The 24173-nt window shown below is 46.2% G+C and overlaps 1 non-coding gene across 1 annotated transcript; it reads left to right on the top strand.

Moving 5' to 3' along the window:
- Positions 1-3408: 3408 nt before the first annotated feature.
- On the top strand, positions 3409-3481 carry TRNAG-CCC (transfer RNA glycine (anticodon CCC)). Its single transcript has one exon. It is a non-coding gene; the product is annotated as a tRNA-Gly (tRNA).
- The last annotated feature ends 20692 nt before the right edge of the window (positions 3482-24173 follow it).

Consider the following 24173-nt stretch of genomic DNA (forward strand, 5'->3'; position numbering starts at 1 on the left):
CGCCCATCTCTAGACTTCTTATGCAAGAAAAACAAAGCTGTGCGGCGTGAGCCCCCACTTCGTCACACTTGTACTTGCTGCTGAAAGCATCTCTGACAGATTCAAAGGATCTGTGTAAATCTGCCACAGGTTTATTTTCAAAGCCAAGCATTTTTAGCTGTGGTGTTGCTTGCCTAGTTTCAAAGAATATTTTAAAACTTTATCTGAAATGGCATCAGAAAGAAAACAGCCCCACTTTTGTCTACTCACTGAGTGCTTGTCTGAGGCAGTGTGTTTGCAGAAAGGGGGAAGGAAGAGGAGGTGTTCTCTTTTATGAACAGTCTTCTAGTTTCGCCCGGAGGACAAAGCCTCCCTCAGCTACTGAAATGGAAGGAGAAAGACCTCATGGTGAGCCAAGAGAGACGTTGAGCAGGGAGCCAGCAGGAGACCCATCATGACCTTGCGTCTTGGCATGAGGGGGAGGCAGCCACCGTTCCCATCCCAGAGGCTTGGGACACAAAGAAGATGAGAAAAACCAGCAGGAACCACCTCACACTTAAGGGTCCTCCGTGGAAAAGAGAGGCAGAAAGGCACAGAGCTGCCAGGTTGTAAAAGAAAGGACATCCCCCAGACCCATGTGGTTGGGGTAGGGTGACCAACTGTCCCCATTTGTCTGGGATGCAGGGATTTCTAGGGATGTGGGACTTTTAGAGTTAAAATTGGAAAGTCCTGGGTGTGGAGCTTCTAAAAAGGAGTTCCTTGTGTACATGAGATACACATGAGATTAAGCCCCGACCTTCTCGTCTCTCTAGCCCCAAGCATGATGGGAAATAAGCCACAGAGACAGCCTGGCCTGTTGTTGGGGGGTTCAGGCTGAGTTGTCTTCAGTAATCCCATAAGGTCAGAGGGAACAGAGGCAGTGAATGAATGAATGAGTAGGTGAATGAATGAGTAGGTGAATGAATGAATGACTTCAGTGGGGTAACTACTTATTCATGCTTTGAGCACTATCATTTTCCATTGATTGACACATAATTCCATCCATTGACAAGCACTAGTGAATCCACTGCCTCTTACAGCAAGGCCTCTTGGAGCAAAGAAAACCAATTTGAAGCCACGAATCCAAAAAATCACATCCACAGACATTTCATACTCATACTTGCATTTTTCTGCCTTGGAGGAAATTGCTTTCCATTTGAAGAGTTGACGAGAGCACAGAAAAGATGACTTACAATCTAGACATCTGCGCCCAGTGCCAAAGAAGATGGGCCCACGGGAAGTACTGCAATGTAGAGACGGCCAGAACCTCTCCTGCAGCCCAGGCTCTGGTGTGTGCTGTGCAGGCGTGCTAAGTCGCTTCAGTCATGTCCAACTCTTTGTAACCCTATGGACTGTAGCCCACCAGGCTTCTCTGTCCATGGGATTTCCCAGGCAAGAGTGCTGGAGTGGGTTGCCACTTCCTCCTCCAGGGGATTATCCTGACCCAGGAATCAAACTCTCGTCTCTTATGTCTCCTGCATTGACAGGCAGGTTCTTTACCACTAGGGCCACCTGGGAAGCCCTTGGGGCATGGCTTATTCAGGTCACGTCATTTTATGTTCCCGACAGCCCTGAGAAATGGCTCCATTTTACAGAGGAGGACCCAACGCTTCAGGATCTGCGTAGCCTGCCCAAGGTCCCACCAACAGTGAGTGGTGGACCCCAGGTCTGTCTGACTCCCAAGGCCAGCATCCTCTTAAACACTCACTCTGCTGCTGCTGTGCTCCAGGAATAGAAGCCCTGGGTGAGTCCTGACATTGCTGCTTAATAGCTGTCTGACCTAAAACAAGATGTTTCGCTCTCCAAACCTCAGTTTCTCTATCTGCAAGATGGGGATAGAAGTAGTGCTGATTTCATCAGATCAGGTTGTGTGGCAAGTTCTAGTCCATAATAAGCCCTCTATGAGTTCCAAGGATGAAGGAGAAGGGACTCCAGGAGGGGAGTGCAAAGGTAGTATGAGTGAGCCAGATTGGCAGTGAGGAGAGCTGGCCGGCGAGGCTGTAGGCTGAGGGGTGAGACCAGTGGACGTCTACCCTGGCTGCACATCAGAAGCATCTGGGGTGTCACACTTCAAACTATGGAGTAGGACCAGTGCTTGGGTCCTATAATCTGAAAGTAGGACCCAAGCACTGGTATTTCTACAACTCCCCAGGAGACACCGGTGTGGTGCCAGAGTTGAAAGCCTTTGGCCTAGACCTTTGCTCTTAAACATGAGGCCCTTGGAGAAACAGGAGTGTCATTGGAAGCATGTTAGAAATACAGAATCTCAGGCCCACCTCAGATCTGCTGAGTCGGATCTGCATTTGAGCAAGATCCCTGGGTGATTCCTGTGCACATTATTTTTTAAATTTAATTAATTAATTTAATTAACATTAAATTGCCGTATTGGGTTGTGCCACAGGGCAAGCAGCATGTTAGCTCTCCAACCAGGGATCAAACCCAAGCCTCCTGCAGTGGAAGCATGGAGTCCTAACCGCTGGATCACCAGGGAATTCTCATGTGTACGTTAAACTCTAAGCATCCCTGGGCTAGTCTGTGGGTCATAGATGGGGAAAAAATCAGCAAAATGCCAGGCTTTGAACCCGTTTAAAAGCCAAAGTACAAGTGAGAGGGGGAAATGAGGGGCAGCTGTTTACAGCAGTCACTCATGGATAACCTAATCTGGCAAATGCAAAGGGCAAGGGTGTGGCAGGTCTCTATATGTTTAAACTTCAATGAATCCAGATCGCGGATGCTCAGGAAGTCTGGGATTCTGCCGGCCGCCCAGTGTTTGCCCACCTGCTACTGTATCAGTCAGAAGACTAACATTATCTGGTGTCAAAAATGCACCTGGCCTGGGATTAGCAGGAGAATATCAGCCTGCATGAGGCCTTGGGATTATGACAGGGAAGTAATTCCCAAAGGGCCTTTTCCTCACCCAGAATGAGCAGCTCTCCATCCCTGGGCAAGCGGGCTGCTGAGGCCAGTTCTAAGGGAAGCAGGTGGTGGCTGGGTTCCCAGCTGGGCTGTGAGCTCAGTGTCTGTGACAGAGTGTGAGGGACCCTCTGTTGTGGCCCCAGAAACAGGACTTTCTTGGGAGAGAAAGAGGGTCCCCAACTTCTGGAACCTGAAGAAATGATATTTTAATCAGTGTTTACTATCTCTGATAATCCCAATAGGTTCATCATCATGTCATAACAGGCAGCTGGAAAGCAGATTCTACATCTTAAATCGAAAGCACTCAAGAAGACAGTACAAGCACAAAGGCTCAGTTTTTACAAAGCACTTCTGTCTGGCTCAATATTTACCATTATCTTAGCAGAGCCAACTCTTTGGGTTTGCCTTGATAATCTTATCAAAGCTATGGACCCTGCCCCTATAAAATGAACATAAATGCACACTACCAGGACTTCCCTGGTGGTCCAGTGGCTAAGACTCTGCATTCCCAATGCAGGGGGCCCAGGTTCGATCCCTGGTCAAGGACCTTAGATCCCACATGCTGCAACTAAGACCCAATGTAGCCAAATAAATAAAAATAAATATTAAAACACACACACACACAAGTACAGACAACTTCGGGGAACCCCTGAGCAGTCACCTGAATCACTTCCTTGAATCTGTTTTAGAGTAACCTAGATAGCGTATTCAAAAGCAGAGACATTACTTTGCTGACTAAGGTCCGTCTACTCAAGGCTATGGTTTTTCCAGTAGTCATGTATAGATGTGAGAGTTGGACTGTGAAGAAGGCTGAGCGCCGAAGAATTGATGCTTTTGAACTGTGGTGTTGGAGAAGTCCCTTGACTTGAGAGTCCCTTGGTCTGCAAAGAGATCCAACCAGTCCATTCTGAGGGAGATCAGCCCTGGGATTTCTTTGGAAGGAATGATGCTAAAGCTGAAACTCCAGTACTTTGGCCACCTCATGCAGAGTTGACTCATTGGAAAAGACTTTGATGCTGGGAGGGATTGGGGGCAGGAGGCGAAGGGGATGACCGAGGATGAGATGGCTGGATGGCATCACTGACTTGATGGACATGAGTCTGGGTGAACTCTGAGAGTTGGTGATGGGCCGGGAGGCCTGGCGTGCTGCGATTCTTGGGGTCACAAAGAGTTGGACACGACTGAACGACTGAACTGAACTGAAGCAGACTAAAATAAAATTCTGTTTGCTTGCTTCCCACCATCCATTAGCACTTCTGATAATGCCACACATTTCTTTCAGGGTCTACCTACTTTCAGTGTCAATACTCAAGTTTGGAGCATGTGACCCGAGGCTGAGCCACGCAGTGCATCCCATACCCCACTGGTTCAGGGATAGATACGTGGACCCATTCAGGACCCATAAGGCTCAGTGAAAATTATTATAATTTTTTTAAAATTTTTATTTATTTATTTGGCTGCTCTGGGTCTTAGTTGTAGCATGGGGATCTGAAGGCTCAGTGAAAATTAAAGGAAGGTCCTTGACTCTTTTCTGTTGATGTCAAACCTGAAGGCTGTGGCCACAGCAGTGAGAAGCTGGAAGTTGCCATCTTGGGATCACACGGAAGAGTCTTTGTATTAATGGACTCAACACAAAGTAAGCAGAGCCCAGAAATGAAGAGAGAAACCATGTCCTGAACACAGCCTTTGAGCCTTGAAGTCCTGTCAGATCTATCTTTGGATGGTTTAGTAAATAAAACCACAAGTCCATGCATTAAGTAGTTTGAATCACATGTAACAGAAAGTGCTCAGATGGATAATCTTTATTAATTCATTGGCTAGTCTTATGGCCCTTCACGCAGCTACCAATTAAACAAATAATGTCACTCTACAAGTGTTCTTTATGACCTGTTTTGGCTTTTCAATTTCACTAAATCTCTTCATCCCTAGAGTTAATCCTCTGCTTATCCCAAACACCTTTATAAATAAAGCTCTTCTGTTACAAGTTTCCTTCACTTACCTGTACCATGATATTTATCATGTACCACAGAATTCCAAATTGTCGTATTATATCTTATTGCAATAGGTGAATTATATAAATCTGATTAAAGCAGCCTAGTGGCTGAGTTCCAAATTTTAGATCTCAATACTTAAGAACACAAATATTCTGAAATCAATTCAATGCTGTAATTGTCATTAAACATAACTTTAAGTAAGATTATTCTTAGATCTCAATGATACACATGCCATTTTTTCAGACTACAGAGTGTTGATTTCTAGCCAGCAAGGGTGGGAAGAGGCTTCAGCCAGCCAGATTCTGGATTTCAGTGAATTCTCTACAGTCCTGTGAAAAGGTTGTGACATGTGATAAAGCCAGGCAGACTTGAGATAAAATTTGGCTCCTCTAATTACCAACTCATGTCACCTCTGAGTCTCCAGTTCCCCATATAAAAATGAATGTATTTAGTACTATATATAAAATAGATAAGGAACAAGGACCTACTGTATAGCACAGAAAACTAAATTCAATATCTCTCTTTAATTGATAATGGAAAGAAATATGAAAAAGAATCAATATATGTGTATATGTGTAACTGAATCACTTTAATATACATCTGAAACTAATACAACATTGTGGTCCAGTGGTTAAGACTCCACCTTCCAATGCAAGGGGTGCAAGTTAGATCCCTGGTTGGGGAAGTTTTGCATGCCTTGGGGTGTAGCCAAAAATAAATAAATAAAATTTTAAAAAATTGTAAATCAATCATACTTCAATTTAAAAAATTATCCCTCAAGCTTAAGATTTTAAAATTGCACTGTGGTAACTTATACCTCAATTTTTTAAAACATGGACTGATATATACATATATGTAGGTATATACATGCATATGTACGGCACCCCACTCCAGTACTCTTGCCTGGAAAATCCCATGGATGGAGGAGCCTGGTAGGCTGCAGTCCATGGGGTTGCTAAGAGTCAGACATGACTGAGCGACTTCCCTTTCACTTTTCACTTTCATGCATTGGAGAAGGAAATGGCAACCCACTCCAGTGTTCTTGCCTGGAGAATCCCAGGGACGGGGGAGCCTGGTAGGCTGCCGTCTATGGGGTTGCACAGAGTCGACATGACTGAAGTGACTTAGCAGCAGCAGCAGTATGCACTTACCCTATGCACACTATATACACACACATATATAATATATATGCATGCATCATATATAATATTTATGCATGTGTGTGTATTTTACAAATGTATATATTATAGATTCATATATGTTATCATTTCTAAATCTAATCAAGGAGTTTTTCTTTTGACTACTTTTCTTTTACTCCTGGCACAGTTTAAACTTTTGTTTTCCTCAAAATCAGTCTCCTTTTCTTATCTTTAAATCAGGGATTTTACCATGTTACTCTATGGTTGGCAAAAGCATATTTTAAGCTTTAAATATTTTCTAAACAGCTGACTCATCAGGAGTCATAGAGTACTAGTCTTAAAATGCCAGGGATCAAGTTCATTCTGCCCAAGCACACAGCATAACCTTCCTCCTTCTGATACCTTGCCTCCCTTCCTGGATGCACCGGAAGTGATCTCTTATCTCAGACCTCTGTGCCTTCACACATGCTGTTCCCTGTGCCTGGAAAACCCTTCCTTCTTTTTTCATCTGTCTGACTTCCCTACATCCTTCGAAAACCTAACCATTCTCCTTGGTATCCTCCCCCTTCCCTTTATCTGCTTCCCATGCATGGCCTCTGGGAATTCTTCCCACTGAACTCTGTCTGTTTCTGACTCTGTGAATGTGTCCAGCTCATGTCCAGAGATACATCTGCAAGGTTTTACCTCCCCTTCCAATATTGCCCAGCAAACAGAGGGTCAGCAGTTTGTCAGGACATGACCTCCAAATGGATAGACAACCTTAGGTTCAACTGAAGCACCGCAGTTTTACAGGGTTTTCATAAATCAAAAATTTCCAATATTGCAAAAAATCTGGAGACTGAGGAAATGAGGTGTTCATAAAAACGAAAGTGCTGTGAATGCAAATGTGTAAACAAGAAGCTTCTCTTTCCTATGAAGATTAATTGCCCCCCACGGGCTAGCAGCAAAAAAAAAGAGAGTAATGAAGGATGTCAGAATTATTTATAAAGATCTGGCTCCTGTAGCTTTGATAAATTTATCATAAAATGCTCTACAGAACCTCAGACCCAGTGGGAGCCAGTTGCTTCTGTGATCACAACTCGAGATGTGTTTAAGGTTCTGCCTCAGGCTGAGTTTCAGAAACATCAAATGCCGGAAAGTGTGTGTGTGTGTGTGTGTCTGTGTGTGTGTAGATAAGAATAGTCATAAAAGCTTTGGAAAACTAGAGAACTATTTGAAAATATATCTCATCAGGGACTGCAAGTCTTTGAAATATCTACTCCAAATCCCCACTCATTTTCCCTCCATATAACTCCTGGGTAGAAAGACACAGAAGACCTGCTTTTGTGAATTTAAATACAGGCTTCCAATCTAGAAATCAAGTGAACATTAGTGATTCTTAAGGATAAGAGATGAAATCTCTGAGTAAAACCCTCAGTTCCACCCAAGATTCATGATTCCAGAGATGTCTCCCACCATCTACCAGCTACCGGTTGTCACCACTTCCAATCTTTCCTTCAATGTAGGAAGTATTTTCAATAAATAAGTTGAGGGAAGAGGAATAAGAAAGTCAAGTGGAGGGGATAATCATCTGAGCATCTGTGGATCCTCTTCAGTTAGCTCTCAGTTCAGTTCAGTCGCTCAGTTGTGTCCAACTCTTTGCAACCCCATGGAGTGCAGCATGCCAGGCCTCCCTGTCCATCACCAACTCCCAGAGTCTACCCAAACTCATGTCCATTGACTCGGTGATGCCATCCAGCCATCTCATCCTCTGTTGTCCCCTTCTCCTCCTGCCCTTAATCTTTCCTAGCATCAGGGTCTTTTCAAATGAGTCAGCTCTTCACATCAGGCGACCAAAGTATTGGAGCTTCAGCTTCAGCATCAGTCCTTCCAATGAACACTCAGGACTGATCTCCTTTAGGAAGGACTGATTGGATCTTCTTGCAGTCCAAGGGACTCTCAAGAGTCTCCTCCAAAACTACAGTTGAAAAGCGTCAATTCTTCAGCACTCAGCTTTCTTTATAGTCCAATTCTCACATCCATATATGACCACTGGAAAAACCATAGCTTTGACTAGATGGACCTTTGTTGGAAAAGCAATGTCTGCTTTTTAATATTCTGTCTAGATTGGTCATAACTTTCCTTCCAAGGAGTAAGTATCTTTTAATTTCATGGCTACAATCACCATCTGCAGCAATTTTGGAGCCCAAAACAATAAAGTCAGCCACTGTTTCCCCATCTATTTGCCATGAAGTGATGGGACCAAACGCCATGACCTTAGTTTTCTGAATGGTGAGCTTTAAGCCAACTTTTTCACTCTCCTCTTTCACTTTTATCAACAGGCTCTTTAGTTCTTCTTCGCTTTCTGCCATAAGGGTGGTGTCATCTGCATATCTGAGGTTATTGATATGTCTCCCAGCAATCTTGATTCCAGCTTGTGTTTCTTCCAGTCTAGCATTTCTCATGATGTACTCTGCATAGAAGTTAAATAAGCAGGGTGACAATATACAGCCTTGACGTACTCCCTTCCCAATTTGGAACCAGTCTGTTGTTCCATGTCCAGTTCTTCTTGTTGCTTCCTGACCTGCATACAGATTTTTCAAGAGGCAGGTCAGGTGGTCTGGTATTCCCATTTATTTCAGAATTTTCCACACTTGTGATCCACACAGTCAAAGGCTTTGGCATAGTCAATAAAGCAGAAGTAGATGTTTTTCCGGAATTCTCTTGCTTTTTCGATGATCCAGCTGATGTTGGCAATTTGATCTCTGGTTCCTCTGCCTCTTCTAAAACCAGCTTGAACATGTGGAAGTTCACGGTTCATGTGTTACTGAAGCCTGGCTTGGAGAATTTTGAGAATTACTTTACTAGCATGTGAGATGAGTGCAATTGTGCAGTAGTTTGAGCATTTTTTGGCATTGCCTTTCTTTGGGATTGGAATGAAAACTGACCTTTTCCAGTCCTGTGGCCACTGCTGAGTTTTTCAAATTTGCTGGCATATCGAGTGCAGCACTTTCACAGCATCATCTTTTAGGATTTGAAATAGGTTAACTGGAATTCCATCACCTCCACTAGCTTTGTTTGTAGTGATGCTTTCTAAGGCCCACTTGACTTCACATTCCAGGATGTCTGGCTCTAGGTGAGTGATCACACCATCGTGATTATCTGGGTCATAAAGATCTTTTTTGTACAGTTTTTCTGTGTCTTCTTGCCACTCCTCTTAATATCTTCTGCTTCTGTTAGGTCCATATCATATCTGTCCTATATTGAGCCCATCTTTGCATGAAATGTTCCCTTGGTATCTCTAATTTTCTTGAAGAGATCTATAGTCTTTCCCAGTCTATTATTTTCCTCTATTTCTTTGCATTGATCACTGAGGAAGGCTTTCTTATCTCTCCTTGCTGTTCTTTGGAACTCTGCATTCAAATGGGTATAGCTTTCCTTTTCTTCTTTGCTTCTCGCATCTCTTCTTTTCACAGCTATTTGTAAAGCCTCCTCAGACAGCCATTTTGGATTTTTGCATTTCTTTTTCTTGGGGATGTTCTTGATCCTTGTCTCCTATACAATGTCATGAACCTCTGTCCATAGTTCATCAGGCACTCTGTCTATCAGATCTAGTCCCTTAAATCTATTTCTCACTTCCACTGTATAATCATAAGGGATTTGATTTAGGTCATACCTGAATGATCTATTGGTTTTCCCCACTTTCTTCAATTTAAGTCTGAATTTGGCAATAAGGAGTTCATGATCTGAGCCAGTCAGCTCCCAGTCTTGTTTTTGCTGACTCTATAGAGCTTCTCCATCTTTGGCTGCAAAGAATATAATAAATCTGATTTCAGTGTTGGCCATCTGGTGATGTCCATGTGTAGAGTCTTCTCTTGTGTTGTTGGAAGAGGATGTTTGCTATGACCAGTGCGTTCTCTTGGCAAAACTCTATTAGCCTTTGCCCTGTTTCATTTCTTACTTCAAAGCCAAATTTGCCCATTACTCCAGGTGTTTCTTGACTTCCTGCTTTTGCATTCCAGTCCCCTATAATGAAAAAGACATCTTTTTTGGATGTTAGTTCTTAAAGGTCTTAAAGGTCTTTATAGAACCATTCAACTTCACCTTCTTCAGTGTTACTTGTCAGGGCATAGACTTGGATTACTGTGATATTGAATGGTTTGCCTTGGAAACAAACAGAGATCATTCTGTCGTTTTTGAGATTGCATCCAAGTACTGCATTTCAGACTCTTTTGTTGACTATCAGTTAGCTCTGGGAAGACATAAATGTTAACAGGAACTGAAAATAATATCTCTCCATAGGTTCAAGGAAAACAGCATCTTGCTACTTGTAATTCTTTATTGTTTAGTTGCTTAGCTGTGTCCAGCTCTTTGCAACCCCATGGACTATAGCCCGCCAGGCTCCTCTGTCCATGGGATTTCCTGGGCAAGAATACTGGAGTGGGTTGCCATTTCCTCCTCCAGGGGATCTTCCTGACCCAGGGATCAAATCTGTGTCTCCTGCATTGACGGGTGGATTCTTTACCACTGAGCCACCAAGGAAGCCAGCATCAGATGTATGAGCTGCTTAATACGCCATTAGGACACAAGATGTAAGTGGATGCTAATAAATACTACCAATAGTATATAGGATGTGATGTGCATGGCCTCAGAGTTCTTTTCATTCATTCATTCACTCATTCATTTATCCATTCATTCATTCATTGAATGAATACGTACTAAGGTCTACCTTGTACCTGACAGTGTTCACCGCACTCGTGATATGGTAGTGAACAAATCAGGGTGGAAAAATGAAATACTATTCAGCCATTAAAAAGAACGAAATTTTGCCATTTACAGCAACATGGATGGACTTGGAGGGCATTATTCAAAATGAAATAAGTCAAAGAAAGAAAGACAAATGCCACTTGGCATCAGTTATATGAGGACTCTAAAAATACAACAAGCTAATTCATTTAACAAAAAAGAGCAGACTCAGTGATATAGAGAATAAGCTGGTGGTTATCAGTGAAGAGAGGGAAGAAAGGAGGGGCAATATAGGGGGAAGGAGTGGGAGGTACCAACAACTGGGTGTAAGATAAGTACAAGGATGTATTTATACAACCCAGGGAATACAGCCAATATTCCGTAATAACTGTAAATGGAGTGTAAACTTTAAGAATTATATTTTTAAAAATCCTGTTCTTGATGCAAACTGGTATATATGGAATGGATAAACAACAAGTTCTTATTGTATAGCACAAGGAACTATATTCAATATTCTGTGATAAACCATATTGGAAAAAAATATGAAAAAGAATGTATATATGTGAATAACTAAGTCACTTTACTGTAAAACAGTAATTAACACAGCATTGTAATTCAACTATAGTTCAATTAAAATTTTTTAAAATAAATAAAATGACTACTAACCAGAGATAAAATAATAAACAGAGGGAAAAAAATTTTAATCCTGCTCTCGTAGTGCTTACATTCTAGTACGGGGAGAAATACTATACACAGACAGATAGCCAGATGTGGCAAATATCAGACAGGGACGGACAGAGGCTGCCAAGTGTTCTCCTCAGAGCAGCTCCCTTTCAGGTTTTGCATTTTAGCCTTTAAATGAGGCTTCCCTTTAACCCCTAATCCTCAAGGCTACCATCCTCAAGTCTGCAAAACTGCACACTGTATGCCCAAGACATTCTGAGTTGCATTCCAGGGGAAATAGAGCATCTGAGGGGAAACAGCAATTACAGTTCTTTCCATAGTTGATCCTGATGTTGTTGTTTATTTACTCAATAGCATCCAAATGTTTTGCGACCCCATGGACTGTAGCCCTCCAGGCTCCTCTGTCCATGGGATTTCCCAGGCAAGAATACTGAAGTAGGTTGCCCTTTCCTCCTCCAGGGGATCTTCCTGACCCAGGGATCAAACCCACGTCTCCTGAATTGCAGGCAGATTCTTTACCGCTGAGCCACCGGGCTTCCCCCTTGATCCTAATATCCTGACTTAAAACAAGCCCTCTTCCCAAGTCTTGCAAAACTGATTTTCCCATCACTTTCAGAGAAAGCTGTGCTTCCCAGCAAATGCAATTCCGCATAGTCATCGAGATTCATGCTGATAATAGGGCCTCATGTCTCTCTGATTCAGTTTGGATCTTTCAAAAACGCCTTGATTAAATTTGGCTCTTCTGAAATGTCAGTGGCTTTGACTCAGGAAGTGTGAATTCTCAACAAGTTTGCCAAGTGTGGGACGCTTCCTTTGGTCACACATTCACTTGCTTCAGTGACTAAGTCCTGTGTCTTACACAAATGGGTGCATTTTTAGCCTGATGGCTGAGGAAGAATTCTTTCCAGAGCTGAATTCCCATTTCCCTTTGTCTTGCAGTTTCACTGTGCCATGTGGGGATGTCATGCCCGGGTCCCCTCAGTCTCCTGAGCCTGATTGTGCGGGTTCCCAGTGCATTCGGCAGTGACGCTCGAATGACAAGGGGACATTGAGACAGTATCTGCTGGAGGGTGTCCTTGGCTGTGATAAAGCCCTTCACAGTTGCAGAAGTCTCTGCCGCCTCCTCTGTCTTCTCTCCCTCTTGAGCGCACGGCAGAAAGATTCTCTGATGTGATGCATCTGGCTGACAGAACAGACGCAATGATAGTCCCCTCTGGGAAGCAGCTCCAAGAGTCAACTGCCATCCGCTCTGACAGGTGACAAGGGAGGAGGATGTGAATGAACCAGGTACACCTGTCCTTTAATAGCCTGACACCGGTAACAACCAGCACCCCAGGGACCATGGAAACAACGAACAGGGTTGGAATGGGAATCACGATGAGACTATGGGGAGATTTCAATGAGAGCCTCTGTGTGTTGCTGGGGAACACATGGAAATATTATCTGCACTTCATCATGTATCCTGGTTCTTCTTCAGCCCAATACCTAAGACCTCCTGAGGGGCAGGACAGGAGAACCAGAGAGTCAAAACCTTAGCTTGCCTTTTAAATGTCCGAAGTCAACTCTGAGTCATAGGAAACTGAAGGACTTGGTATGAAATTTACAGACAGTCTAAAAACTTTGAAGACCTGTGATAGGGCAGGCCTAGTTTTCCCTGCTTCAGAGGAGAGGAGGGTGCCAAGATCAAGGAAGGGAGCACTTCGAGAGGAGTCACATGGGCAGCAAGGGAGGTGGACCCTGGGGGCGTCCCTGGAAACAGCCCTGCTCCTCCACCACCCACCAGATGGACCCTGCAGAGGATGGAGAATAGGACAGGGACCTCAGACAGGTGTGTGTGCTGGGGGAGGGGGTCCCAACAGAGAGGGCCCATGCCTAAGGTTGCAGATAAAATACAATACTGGGGACAGAGCAAAAGATCACTTCATGTTTACCTGAAACTCGGATTTTACTGGGTGACCTGTATTTTTACTTGCTAAATCTTGCAGCCCCATTTCTGCACCTCACTTCCTAGGGGAATCTGAAAGACCCCTCACTTCAAGCTTGAAGAGGGAGAGAGAGGCAAGGAAGGGCCACAGGACATAGTGACCTGGGTTGTATCACCACTCTGAGGCCAGCAGGGGAAGGAAAATGTTTGCTCTGCTTCCAGGGAGCCCCAGAGCCAGCCTGAGGTATGGTTTCCAAAGTCAGATGAGGAGGACACAGCTGCCACCTGCAAGGTACACTCCCTTTACATAGCGATTGATAGTGTCACTCAGCAGATGTTCACACACACAAACACACACACACACAGAGTACATGTGTCTCTGTGCAAAAACAGTAAAAACCCACACCGATGGAGAAATGTGCCAGTGATTGTTTGCATACTTTTATGCTTAATACTCTCTAAATGCATTAGTCTTTTCTTTGTCAGCTCCTCTGCCCTTGCAAAAACCCTATAAAGTGGGTATTTTTATTTCCATTTTCCTGAGGAGGCAGTATAGGCAAAGAAGTGAGCTGAGTATCCCAGAGTCACCTTGCTGGCGGAGGGCAGAACCGAGCTGTGAGGCTGGCTATTTGGTTCCAGAACTTGTACTCTTATCCTCCATGGGCTTGGGCTAAGGAATTCTGGAGTGAGAGGTCACTGTCGCAAGCCTATGACTGAGGGCAGAATGGGGCAATGACACTCCCAGGACCATGGAGAGGGCTGGCCCTGCCCAGAAGATGCTCATGGTCTCTAGCCATCCCTCCTGTCAGCCCTGGCATGCTGGGAATGCAGAGATATTCCAGGATAGAGAAAGGACAATTAAGAGATGAGTTTTAAACTCTGAGAATTGGGCACAGAAAAGGAGTGATGGCCCCAGAAGAGAACCAGCAATGTCTCCCACACAAATCCCCATATTCTCTAAGCCAGGACACAGAGACCTCTCTGATCTGAGGCAGAGAATGTGCAGGGGTGGTGGAAGCTATTTCTCCCAGATTAATGGCAGGGCTGAGCAGGCGTCTGAGGCCATAGGAACTTGGCGCCACTGCCATCTGGTGGTGATGCTGCCACATGGCATGTGGCTAGGACTCACTGAAGGCAACCAGAGGTGAAGCTATTCAGCCCTCAGAACTAAAAACTCCCACCGGGCTACGTGACTAGTGAAATGAGACAGGTCCCCAAAGCCTCTCTGAAAACCTTGTACACAGAGGGCTCAAGATTATCAAGATTAGAATCTCTCCTTCTGGAAAAGGTTCTTTGAGACAAATGCTTGCCAAGGTTTACATGTGTGTGCACTGTGTGCTAAGTCGCTCAGTCATATCTGACTCTGCAACCCCATGGACTGTAGCCTGCCAGACTCCTTTGTCCATGGAATTAATGTGTTAATTAATGCATGTGCAATTAACACTTTAATGTGTTAGTTGTTTATCAGATTAGCCAACTCTTAGGCAGGAGAAAAGTCAAGAGGGTGGGACATGGGACAGGTAAATTTTGATGGAGAAGATGTAATTCAGAAAGAGTTAAAGCACAGGACTTATATAACAAGGTCAGATTTGGGTTTCTATATATTCACAATGGAGGTGCCTAGGACGATCTGAGGGTGGCCTCCCTGAACAGCTTGAGCTCTAGTAGTATGAGACCTCCTTCTGTTTGATGTGACAGAAGGCCAGCATACACTAGCTTAAGCAAAAAGGGGAGTTATATCTCAAAACTGAAAAGTCCATGAGTAAACTAGTTTTAGTACAGCTGAATCCAGGGACTCTAATAAATGTCATCAGATATGTCTCTCACCATCTCTTGAGTCTGATTTCCTGTGTATTGGCTCAAATCTCAGGCAGGCCAATATGGCCACAACAGCAGCAGGCTTATCTTTTCCTGGCTTACTAGCAGAGAAACACTTGTTTCTCAGAGTTCCAGCGAAAGTTCCAGGGCTGATGTTCACTGGCTCAGCTTGAGACATGTGACCATCAGCAAGGCTCTCACTGGTCAGACTTAGAGCACATACCTACTACCGAAGCCAGAGGAAGGCTGAACCTGATTCAACCACTGAACCACATGGACGAAGAGTAGGGGAGCAGTGATTTCCACCCAATAATCAGCAATGTGTTACCAGAAGGCACAAGTTCTGCATGGATGTATTTTTCACAGTGACATCAGGAGGACTAAGGAAAAGACTCCAGTTGCTGAAAGGCCAGCATGTGCCAGGCTAGAGCAGCCTTGCCATAATAAAATGCATCCAGCCCCTGGAGGGAAGGCTACAACCCCAACCCTACTCTGGCTGCAGATTAAGGGATCCTCGGGCCCAAGTTTTCCCATGAATTGGTGCTTCTCCAAGATGAGGGATGGGATATTTCTTTAATGCACATAGCTGCATACTTCCTGGGGAGGACCTCTTCTCCTGGTCGTCTGGCTGATACCCAATTGCCCCTAAAGGCCCTCTGCCTACAAGTCCTCTACCCTCAGCTGAGTAGTACTCCCTTCCTGCTCTTCAGTTATAGGCTCTCTACACACATACTCCACTGCCACCACCAGTTCAAGACCTCCCTTCCCTGACGCTCCATCCTCTCCAGAGTATGTTTCCCACTGAGCCCCTCCTGTGGGCTATACCACCCAGAGAGGCCAAGCCCAGCCAGTAGCCCCCACTCATACCCTAACTCATCCTTCCAGAGGATTCTGGTCTTCCAACAACCCTGACGGCTCCCAGGACAGGAGCAGTGGCCTCCTTACCTCATCACCATCTTCAAGGCAGAGGACAGAAATGTCTACACACCTCAAGGAAGGACAAATTGGAGCAAGTTATTTCATATCACAAGGCAAGAGAGCCAACAGCCAATCCAGGGTGGCTACCTGAAAGCGGCAACATGTGTCAGGATTCACTTGGGCTGCAGCAAAGCTGCAAAACTTGCCTGAGCCTCTAGCCCCATCTTTCTGGGCCATATCCTATCCCAAGCAAGAAGAGGCTGAGAAGTAGGAAGAGCTGACAAGTGACTTGGGTCTGAGCAGGGTCCAGGATAAAGGGGGAATGGGAGGCATGTGTAGCTGAGGTTATTTTTACCCAGATCTGAGCAAAAAGAGGCATGGGCTGGTCTGGCCAGCGCATCCCATCCTCTGGTACCTGGCCACAAAGTCAAGTGACCTGAAGGCAAGGCTGTATCTCCCCTCAGTGGGGCTCTCTGAGGCAGGACAGTTTCAGATCTTATTATAAGGCTCCATGAGGCCAGGCTTCTCTCCTCCTCAGACTGGGGCTCTTTGAGGGAAGGGCTGTGTTTTCTCAGGGCTCCCTGATTTGGGGCAGTGTTCTCCCTCAGAACGGGGCTCCCTAAGGGAGGGCTGTGTCCCTCTCTAACTGAAGCCCCTTGAGAACAGGACTGTGTCTCCCCTCAGATTCAGGTTCCCTGAAGGAGCTCTGTATCTCCCCCTCACTGTGGATCCTCAAGGGCAGGACTAGGTTTCTTCAGAGTGGGCTCCCTGAGGCAGGTCTATGTCTCCCCTGAGACTTGGGCTCCCTGAAGTCAGGGCTGTGCTGCCCTCAGATTGGGGGTCCCTGAGGCAGAACTGTATCTCCCTTCAGACTATGGTTCTTGGAGAACAGGGCTGAGTTTTCCTCACAGTGAAGCTCCCTGAGTCAAAGTGGTCTCTCCTCTCAGTTCGTGGCTTCCTGAGGGAAGAGTTGTGTTGCCCTCAGATTCAGACTCTCTGAGGAAGTGCTGTATCTCCCTTCAGAATGGGGTTTCCTGAAGGTAAGGCTATATCTCCCCTCAGATTCTAGTTCCCTCAGGCAGATTTGTGCATCCCCTCAGGCTTGGGGTCCCTGAAGGCAGAGCTGTGTCTACCCTTTAACTGCAGCTCTTTGAAGACAGGGTGATGTCTCACCTCAGATTCCTGTTCCCTGAGGGAGGGTTTTATCTTCCCCCCAGACTGTGGTTCTTTTGAGAACAGGGCTGTGTTTTCTCATAGTGGGGCTCCCCAAGGTAGGAAGGTGTCTCCCCTCAGACTGGGGCTCCCTAAAGACAAGTCTGGTTTTCCCTCAGATTTACCCTCTCTGAGGCAGGGCTGTGTCTCCCCTCAGATTTTGGGTCCCTGAGGGAGCACTGTATCTCTCCCTCACTGTGACCCTCAAGGGAAGAGTTGTGTCTATACAGACTGGGGCTCCCTGAATGAGGGCTATATCTCTCCCTCGGGCTGTAGTTCTTCAAGAGCAGGGCTGTGTTATCTCACAGTGTGGCTTCCTAATATAGAGCAGTGTCTCCCCTCAGAATGGGCCTTCCTGAAGACAAGGCTGTTTTCCCCTCAGACTGGGCTTCCCTGTCAGGACTGCAAGGTCCCCTCTGACTGGAGTTCTTTGAGGACAGGGCTGTGTCTCACCTCAGATTCCAGGTCCTTGCGGGAGCTCTGTGTCTCCCCTTCACTGTTGGTCCTCAAGGGCAGGTCTGTGTTTCCTCAGAGTGACTCTCCACAGACTGGCGCTCCCTGATGTTGGTGCTGTGTTTCCCCTCAGAGGGGCCTCCCTTTGCCCAGGGCTGTATCTCCCCCTCACACTATGGTTCTTCAAGAGCTGGGCTGTGTTTTCTTATAGTAGGGCTCCCTGAAGTAGGGAAGTATCTCCCATCAGACTTGGGCTTCTTGCAATCAGGCCTGTGTTTTCTCACAGTGGGACTCCCTGAGGTCAGGGATGTGTCTGCCCTCAGATTTGGGCTCCCTGAAATCAGGATTGTGTTTCTCCTCAGTGTGGGGCTCCCTGAGCAAGGACTGTATCTCTCCCTCAGACTGTGGTTCTTAGGAAGCAGGGCTGTGTTTCCTCATAATGGTGCTCCCTGAGGTAAGAAAGTATCTCCCCTCAGACTAGGGCTCCCTGAAGACAATGCTGTTTGGACCCTCAGATTCACCCTCCCTAAGGCAGGGCTCTGTCTCCCCTCAGATTCTGGGTCCCCAAGAGAGCACTGTATCTCCCCTCCTGTGTCTCCTCAAGGACATGGCTTTGTTTCTCCTCAGAATAGGACTTTCTGAGGAAGAGCTGTGTCTCCCCTCAGACTGGTGCAGAATCCACTGGATTGAGGGCCAGAGGGAGGTTTGGGTAGCTGATGGGCAGATGCGAGAACTTCCCCCAAGTTCCCTGGAGACTCCCAGCCTTGACGTCCTGGCCCCTCTCTAGAGACTGTGGCTCCTCTCTAGGGACTGTGGACTCAGGAGACTCAGGGAGTGCCTCCAGGAGCCAGTCACACATTGTCACTCCCGATGACAGGCAATGTGGATTGGTGTCAGAAGTCACACTAGGCTGATGCCCATATTAAGAAGATAGGTATCATTCTGGGGTCATGGGTCACCCTGGATTGGGGCCCATGATCAGGATCAAAGGTTAGTCTTATTTGAGACCCATGATAAGGGTTAACAGTCAGGCTAGAGTCAGGAATAAGTCTAGGGTCACATGTAACTCGGGGTGGAGGCCTTAGATCATGGTTAGGGAGCAACCTGTGATCAAGGGTCAGATTTGGACTAGAGTCTAAGACAGGTCTAAGCAGAGTAGGCTTGCTGGAGGACCTCCATCTCTCTTGCTTATCCAGTCATCACCACGCTGGGCCTGTCATCCCAGGAGAGACCCCAGAAGTCTTCCCAGAGGGGGTGACTGACAGGGACTAAGGCCCTAAAGCATGACAAAATCTTCCTTAAGAGATGTGTGGAGAAAGGCATTCCTGGCAGAAGGAACAGCCTAGGCAATGCCACGGAGGCATGAAAGAGCTTGGTGTTCTACATGGCAGAGCCCAGGCTTGGGCTGGGGCAGGGAAGAACAGCTGAAGCCAGACTAAAGAGGGGCAGGGAGGAGGTTCCCTCAGAGCCTGAGAGCAGGGTTAGAATCCTGGGACAGAGGGAAGGCGGCATCAGCTATGGATTTTAGGAAGAATCATTCACTTATTTGTTCATTCAATAAACATGATAGAAGGCTGCTTGCCAGGCACCATTCCAAGGACTTGACATACATTTGGGAGCAAAATACCTGAAAATCCCTTCCCTCGTGGAACTTCTCTGCTAGCAGGGAGAAAAAGACAATAAGTGTAATAAAGTGAATTAACAGATAGTCTAGTCAAGGCTGTGGTTTTTCCAGTGGTTGTGTATGGATGTGAGAGCTGGACTGAGAAGAAAGCTGAGCGCCAAAGAATTGATGCTTTTGAACTGTGGTGTTGGAGAATACTCTGTGAGTCCCTTGGACTGCAAGGAGATCCAACCAGTCCATCCTAAAGGAGATCAGTCCTGAGTGTTCATTGGAAAGACTGATGCTGAGGTTGAAACTCCAATACTTTGGCCGCCTCACGCGAAGAGTTGACTCATTGGAAAAAACCCTGATGCCGGGAGGGATGGGGGGCAGGAGGAGAAGGGGACGACAGAGGATGAGATGGCTGGATGGCATCACCGACTCGATACACATGAGTTTGGGTGAACTCCGGGAGTTGATGATGGACAGGGAGGCCTGGTGTGCTGCGATTCATGGGGTCGCAAAGAGTCGGACACGACTGAGCAACTGAACTGAACTGAACTGAACTGAACTGAAAGGACATTGTGCCTTAGGAGGTGATAAGCACAGTGGGGAAAAAGTCTACAGAAAGTGAGGGGCCCCAACCTGGGGGGAAGCAGTTTACAGTATGAAGTAGGGGAATCAGCCTTAAAGAGAAAGGTCAGGAGCCATAGTGATACCTGGGCAAGAGCATTCCAAGCAGAAGCATCTAACACCTAAGAGCAAGAGTAGGCTAGGAAACTGAAAACCAACTTACGGTTACTAAGGGGGAAGGAAAGGGGGATGAAATAAGAGCTTGTGGTTAACATATACACCTACTATATATAAAATAGATAACCAACAAGGACCTACTATATAGCCCAGGAACTACATCTTGTATCAGTTTAGTTCAGTTCAGTCGCTCAGTCGTGTCCACCTATTTGCAACCCCATGGACTGCAGCACACCTGGCCTCCCTGTCCATCACCAACTCCTGGAGTTTACTCAAACCCATGTCCATTGAGTTGGTGATGCCATCCAACCATCTCATCCTCTGTCATCCCCTTCGCCTCTTGCCTTCAATCTTTCCCAGCAACAGGGTCTTTTCTAATGAGTCAGTTCTTTCACATCAGGGGGCCAAAGTATTGGAGTTTCAGGTTCAGTGTCAGTCCTTCCAATGAATATTCATGACTGATTTCCCTTAGGATGGACTGGTTGGATCTCCTTGCAGTCCAAGGGACTCTCAAGAGTCTTCTCCAACACCACAGTTCAAAAGCATCAATTCTTTAGCACTCAGCTTTCTTTATAGTCCAACTCTTACATCCATACATGACCACTGGAAAAACCGTAGCTCTGATGAGACAGACCTTTGTTGGCAAAGTGATGTCTCTGCTTTTTAATATGCTGTCTAGGTTGGTCATAACTTTTCTTCCAAGGAGCAAGCATCTTTTAATTTCATGGCTGCAGTCACCATCTGGAGTGATTTTGGAGCCCCCAAAAATAGAGTCTCTCACTATTTTCACTATTTCTCCATCTTGTATAACCTATAGTAGAAAGGAATATGAAATAGAATATATGTACATGTATCACTTTGCTTTATAGCAGAAACTAACACAATATTGTAAATCAACTACACTTCAATTAAAAAAAAAAAAAAGAGTGGACCAAGAAGGAGTTTTTGAACTAGCAGGGAGACCATTATGGCTGGAGACAAGAGTGGGAGAAGTAGAGGTAAAGGAAAGGTAAAGAGGGATCTCACTCAGGATCTGTGGGCAATTTGAACTCATGAGCAAATCACCGTACTTATGTTTTTAAGATCTGTTTTAAAGTAATCCGTCTTAGCGAAATAGTTAAATAACACCACAGAATGCAGTCACCAGAACTCCGACTGTGGAAAGCCAGTAGACAGGACCCCATCCCAATTTCTTCCAAGGAGAACTTGCAAGGAAGAGAGGCAGAGAGATGGAGGGAGACTGTCTTGAATTATAACGTGTGAGCCTTATTTAAACAAAGAACTGGTAGAAAATAAAGGCATTTGTGAGGCAAAGAGGGAAAATTAAATAATGACTATTTAATGCTGTTTAGGAATTTGGGTAGGTTGGGGTGGTTAGCATAAAAATGGTATTGTGTGACAATGGTTTTGTGGGTCTTTTTTTTCTTTAGTTCTTATTCTTTAGAATATCTACCTACGGAGATATTTGGGCTTCCATGATAGCTGAGTTGGTAAAGAATCCACCTGCAATGCAGGAGACCCTGGTTCGGTTCCTGGGTCAGAAAGATCCGCTGGAGAAGGGAGAGGCTACCCACTCCAGTATTCTTGGGCTTGCCTTGTGTCTCAGCTGGTAAAGAATCTGCCTGCAATGCAGGAGACCTGGGTTCGATCCCTGGATTGGGAAGATCCCCTGGAAAAGGGAAAGGCTACCCACCCCAGTATTCTGGCCTGGAGAATTCCATGGACTATACAGTCCATGAAGTTGCAAAGAGTTGGACACAACTTCACTTACACTTTTACTAAGATATTTACAGATAAAATGATAGATCGATGATGATTTAAAATAATCATGGTTGGGGTGAGGTCACAGAGGAGTTCCTTCTGGAGTCATCCTTGTCTGTGCCCAGAATAGGCATTCCCTAAGGATAGGACCATGGTCTCTGCTTCCTCTGTCTCCTGAAGCAGGAGCTCTCCCCTGCCTTCATTTTCCATGACTCAGCCTCCCCTCTGTGGTAGCTGCAGACATGCATCACCTGGATCTCCTGTCAAGAAAGAACTTGCCATTTCAGCTGAATTCAGTGAGCTGACAGCCTCTAGGAATAGTGCCTTCTGGATCCACCACAGCATTTGAGGTGAAGGCCTGCTCTTCCCAGATGGCCCCCAGACACTGAGTGCACACAGTAGGGTTACTAAGGCATCTGTGTGCCACCTTAGCTCTGCAGTTCATGGTCAGGCTGGCAGAGGCTCTGTCAGAACTGCATCTCAATTTGCGGTTCTCCCTGCTGGTTCCTGCCTTGCCATTCACAGGGATCTCCTCCTTTGTCATCTCCTAACATCCAATAATCCTGAATCCATCCAGCATCTGATCACTGGAGGGCCTGAACTCACGCACCTAGAGTTGGCAACATCACCTCCTCTCGGCCCCCAACCATTTCTGAGCTCTAAACCCCAGACTCCAGGATCAAGGGATGGTATAGTCCATTTCAGAAGCTGTCCCTGGTCTTTTTCATTTCCCGATCTCAGAAGTCAGGACAGCTCTGTCTCCATCATCTATACTCTATGGACTTTGTTTATTTTCCTAGTGCAGCTGCAGCATCATGAGAACGTCCCTCCAGTCTCCCACTCAAGCAAGGCTAGTTTGCCCTAGAGGGGTCGCCAGTGTCTTAAGTCACTGTGACATCCCCAGTACTTATCACAGGGCCAGGTCAGTGGAGGTGGTGATACAAGAGGGATGAAGGAATACTATTCCCTGCAAGCTGTTACAGACAAGATGAAGGGATTATTGCTTCTTTAAGCAACGGGCCTCTCCTGCCTTCCACCAAAGCACAGCTTGGAGTTAATAAGTATCTGCTGGGGAAGTGGTGGGCAGTCCCTCTCGATGGAGGTGTCTTCAACTCAGAAACTCAGAAAGGGCAAAGCTTGCTTGCATCCACCCAACAATGTGAACGGCTCTGGAAGGGGCATCCTGAGCAGTGACTCCCCAGGCCAGTTCCTGGTTCCTACCATGAAGGCCAGACAGTGCTGTGAGTGCCTGAGCAGGGAGCCTTCAAGTAGTGCATGCACGACTCGACTCCAGGAGGTGGGAGAAGACTGGGGGAGGCAAGAGTGGCACCCGCTGCTAGGATGTGGCAGGCAGCCAGGAAGCCAGGCAGGCTCCAAATGAGTAACTGCAGATTCTTTCCTGCCTTGCCTGTCATCACAGGGAAAGGCAAGTGACTCTCTCTCTCTTTCCCCCTACACCCTTGCACTCCTTGGATTCCTGCATCCAGAAGGGAGCTGGGGCTTGGGCCAGAGACTGGAGACTGGTTCCAGGGATCCAGGAGGAGAAACCTCAGAACAGAATACTCCTGGAGAAATCCATTCAAGAGGACAGGAGGGAGCAAAGGGCAGGAGGTGGCTGCAGCCCCCTTCCCAAACCTGGCAAAGGCCAACTCCAGAGGCACTTGGGCTTCAGATAGGGTGGGGGATGGGGAGTGGAGATTCGAGTCTCTCCTTCCCACACCCTCAAGTAGTCTGTCTCCCTGCTCAGTTCTGATATCCCTCCCCAGCCCAAGAAGCTTCCCCAGACCATTAGGCAGGTGAAAGGATGGTTTCATCAGATCCCAAGGACTCCCCAGGAGTAGGCCCCTGGGAGACCTCTCAGTGCCTCAGGACATAGAACTGGACATGCAGGAACATAACTGATCAAAACAAGGTCAAACTGACTCGTGGTTGAATTTTTCAGGGTTTTGTTTGGTTTTGCTATTTTCCTTTTCCTGCGCCTTCTTTCACTTCTGAAGTTGTTTTGTGCCTTTTGCTAGGTAAGGAAGGGTGGGTCTCCCAGGAGAACAATTCTGAAAAAACAAAGAAGTAATTTTCATTGTAAAGAATCTACACAAGAACTATTATTCCTTAGTCACCCGCTTCCTTCCTGGGAGTTTGAGGACTGCAAGGGCATCCAGGGGCCCTGCCAGTCACTCTTACTGCCACCAGCCTGCCCACATAGCCCTCCAGCTAAGGAGGGGGTGTGGTGTGGACACCCTCCAGGAGAGAGGAGAGCA

The sequence above is a fragment of the Ovis aries genome, chromosome 19 (assembly GCF_016772045.2).
Source record: "Ovis aries strain OAR_USU_Benz2616 breed Rambouillet chromosome 19, ARS-UI_Ramb_v3.0, whole genome shotgun sequence".
Classification (NCBI taxonomy): Eukaryota; Metazoa; Chordata; class Mammalia; order Artiodactyla; family Bovidae; genus Ovis; species Ovis aries.